This window comes from Silene latifolia, chromosome 1 (assembly GCF_048544455.1).
Source record: "Silene latifolia isolate original U9 population chromosome 1, ASM4854445v1, whole genome shotgun sequence".
NCBI classification, from domain to species: domain Eukaryota; kingdom Viridiplantae; phylum Streptophyta; class Magnoliopsida; order Caryophyllales; family Caryophyllaceae; genus Silene; species Silene latifolia.
In genome coordinates, this window is record NC_133526.1 from 93,632,821 (window position 1) to 93,636,754 (window position 3,934).

Below are 3,934 nucleotides of genomic sequence, written 5' to 3' on the forward strand. Positions count from 1 at the left end.
CAACACTTCTTATTCGCAGAAGACCCATCTTTTAAAGAAGACAATATCATTTCTGCTAACAAGCCAGTAAAGATGCCTAACATTGCAAGTCACTCAGAGCCGAAAGCCTCCTCGATTCCTAAAGGTTTAAATCTCACAACTGAGGATGGTAACACTTTCGATATCCGTCCATCTTACATAAATCTGGTGGAAAAAAATCTGTACCGAGGTGTGGCGGGTGAAGATCCGCGCAAACATATGGAAGTCTTTACGACTATTGCTCTATTATTCCCGCCACAAAGGGAGTAACACAAGACAAGATAAAGAAAGTGCTTTTTCCTTTTTCTCTGACTGACTCAGCCCGTGAATGGCTGACTGATCTTCACCGGACTGCTGCTGGTATCACCAACTGGGAGACTCTCACACTTGCCTTCTACAAAAGATACTTCCCTCGACAACACACTAATCAGCTGAGGGGTAAGATTACTAGTTTCAAGCAGGCACGTGATGAGACTTTCTATGAAGCTTGGTGCCGGTTCAAGAAGTTGGTGAGGTCTCTTCCTCACCATGGTTTTGATCAGTGGTTTTTGTGCAACCACTTCTACAATGGGTTGTACGATGACCACAAAGCTATACTTGACGCCTCATCCAATGGGAGATTTTAAAAGAACATTGATGATGATAAGTGATGGGGCATTATTGAGGAGATGGCGACCCATTGCGCCAAATATGGGAACCCACGGGACGGTATTTGAACGGTCCATTCGGTTGATAAGGCAGACGTGGCTCAGCTGGAAGCCATGAATGCTCGGTTTGATAGATTGGAACTGCAATCTGCTGGAGATCAACAAACGGTTCATCTGTTGACTAGACAGGAAACTGTCACTTATGAGAGGTGTGGAAGCAATGACGGTCATACTGCTATTGACTGTCTGACTGAGAAGGAACAAGTCCTTGCCTTTCAGTAATATAGGCAAGGAGGAGGTTCCTATTACAATAATCAAGGGGCAGTCCATCCCAATTTAAGGTGGACAAGTCAGAATGTTCTCAATCCCACTCCTCCACCGCAGCAGCAGCAACCGTATGTCCCTCCTCACAAGGCTCAACAAGTCTTCCAAAAGCCTCCTTCTTTTCCTCCACCACACCAAGGAGCTTCATCTTCTAGTGGGGTAAGTGAATTGGGTGAGTTAAAGTCGATGATTCAATCATTGACTAAGCAACTGCAACTAAGTGACCAACAAAAAGAAGCATCCATTAAGTCACTTGAAACTCAAGTTGCTCAACTCGCCGCCAATCAGTCCACGAGGAAACCGGGTCATTTGCCATCTCAATCTGAGAAGAACCCGCACGAGACGATTAATTTAATCAATTTGCGAAGTAGTCGTTCTTACAGAGGACCAAAATTGTCTGCTGATAAGGACATTTCAGACCCGAGGGATGTTATTATGGAGGATGAACAGTCATCTTTTGCTGAAAATATGCCAAGCACGAAAGAAATACTCGATCGACTGATTTCTGGGGGTCGATCGAGTAGAAATGTTGAAGAAAGCACTCGATCGAACGGAAATGTTGCTCGATCGAGTGAATTGGATATTCAGGGAATCGATCGAGAGGTTACAACCACTCGATCGAGTGAAAATATTGAAGAATCTGTTCGATCGAGTGGAAATATACCTTGATCAAACACTGTTGCTATTAAGGAACTTGATCGAGAGGCTGGAAATGCTCGATCGAGTGAAATATCACCTAGAAAGACTCGATCGAGAGGTAAAAAGACTCGATTGAGTGAAAAAGAGCTTGAACCTGCTGAGACGTTGGAAGAGAGGAACAAAGGGCTCAGGATTCCTATTACGGTGCCCTTCCTAAGGCGATTATAGAGCACCAAAGCCAATCAACAGTTCGGGAAATTTGTCGAGCTCCTGAAAAGCTTACATGTTGTTGTTCCATTCGCCGAGTTGCTGACTCAGGTACCCTCTTACTTAAAGTTTATGAAAGAAATTTTGTCGCGTAAGAGGCATATAAACGATCATGAGACGGTAGCTTTAACTGAGGTAGGGACTGCCCTAGTTCAAAATAAGTTGCCACCTAAACAGTTAGACCCGGGTAGTTTCTCAATTCCGTGTCATATAGGAATCCATTTGATTGATAATGCGCTATGCGATCTTGGTGCTAGCGTGAGTGTCTTACCTTTGTCTCTCGCTAAGAGACTTGGTGTGACAAAATTTAATTGCACCAATATGACCGTGCAGATGGCCGACCATAGTATATCACGGCCGTTAGGAGTTATAGAGGACATACCTGTCAAGATCGGGAGATTCTTTATTCCCGTAGACTTCGTAGTGCTTGACATTCCCGAGGACACTCACACCCCTATTATTTTAGGGAGACCATTTTCATTCACTGCTCGAGCAGTGATCTATGTCGGGGGTAAGACACTTAAGTTTCAGGTAGGAATTGAAAAATTGTTTTTTCATCTGTCTAAATCTGGTAAGGCTGCCATACAAGCTCAACCTTGCAATGCCTTATCCTCTACTGACTCAGAAATAGACACTTCAGCTGAGAGTGTTGAATTTTGTGCGCTATTGTAACCCCTCTGCCTCAGACTGAGAGCGAAAAGGAGGAACATTCTTCTGTTTTCCTTGCTGCAGGTACAGATAATATAAATGCTGGAGTTGTCAACGGCCAAAGTGCAATTAAAGTCAATCAAAATGGAGATGACGATGTCAAAATTGATGGGAAAGACAAAGGGACAAAGAAAGTTCGTGCATACGTGGACGTTAACTATTCTCCCTCTACTGGTTCGAATTCAAACTCATGGAGATCGAAGAGGACGGTTAAAGACGCTGAAGGGACCTCCTCCAGTCAGAAGCCCTCCTTTGGGCTACTGAAATGTTTTGGGAATTGAGTGGGGAATGCCCCGTCTTAACAAATTGTAAAACTTTAAATTTCCGTCGAATTTCTTTATTGCGTTTTTAGGACTGCTAGACTTTAGTTTAATTAGCATAGCAAATATCGACTATAGACTGTTATTTTGCGATTTGGTATTATCGGGATATGTTTGCGAGTATTTTTATGCAGGTTTGGGGAGATAATGTCGCATTGGGATGAATTATACGAGAAAAGAACTCGATCGAGTACTTTTTGTACTCGATCGAAAGGAATGAACAGGAAAAAGGTTCGATCAAGAGGTTTTCAGCTGCTCGATCGAAATGGCAAAACTGGAGAGTTGTCGATCGAGTGGAATTCTGCTCGATCAAGTGAAATAGAAGCCAGAGTTCTCGATCAAGGGATTTCAAATCACTCGATCGAGTGAATTTGCCATTTACACGCAGGAAGTAACTCTTTAGCTTCCTCTTTTTCATTCTTTTATTTTCATTCTTCATTTTTTCTCTTCCTTATTTGCGACATTAACCCAAAATCCTCCATAATATTTGACCCAATATCAAATCCAATACCCACATTTTAATCCTTGCTAGTATATCGACTAAAGCCCTTTGATTTCCTCTTCAAATTTGTTCTTTTTCCCGGTCAATTAAGGGAATTAGGGTTTGCGGTTTTCGACTGAAATTCTGCCATTTGCATCATTTTCTTGTCGATTCTCTTGCTTGTTTTGTGAGTTTCGTCATCAAGAAATTTCCCCCTTTACCTTTTTGTTGATTAATTGCTTTATTTCGACATTATGAAGTAATTTGGGGTTTAGGGTTTGTCTTTCAATTCGAAAAACCCGACTGAAATTGAGGGTTTTATGTTTAATTTGCTTAATTTATTGTTTCCTCCATTGCTTACTTGATTAGGATGGAAAGTAGTTTATTGCCTTCGACTAGTTCGACTGTTGTTCTGTCCTCGACTGAGACGGTGGTCCCTGCTGTCACCACCGTCACTACGACTGTTAGTACCGCTGCTACTACCCCTGCTTTACCTGTTGTTACTGGTACTATTGCTGCTGTTGCTAGTT

The 3,934-nt window shown here is 42.4% G+C and overlaps 1 non-coding gene across 1 annotated transcript; it reads right to left on the bottom strand.

Annotated features, from left to right (window-relative positions):
- Positions 1 to 447: 447 nt before the first annotated feature.
- LOC141620575 (small nucleolar RNA R71) lies at positions 448 to 553 on the bottom strand. Its single transcript, XR_012531996.1, has one exon. It is a non-coding gene; the product is annotated as a small nucleolar RNA R71 (small nucleolar RNA).
- Positions 554 to 3,934: the final 3,381 nt, after the last annotated feature.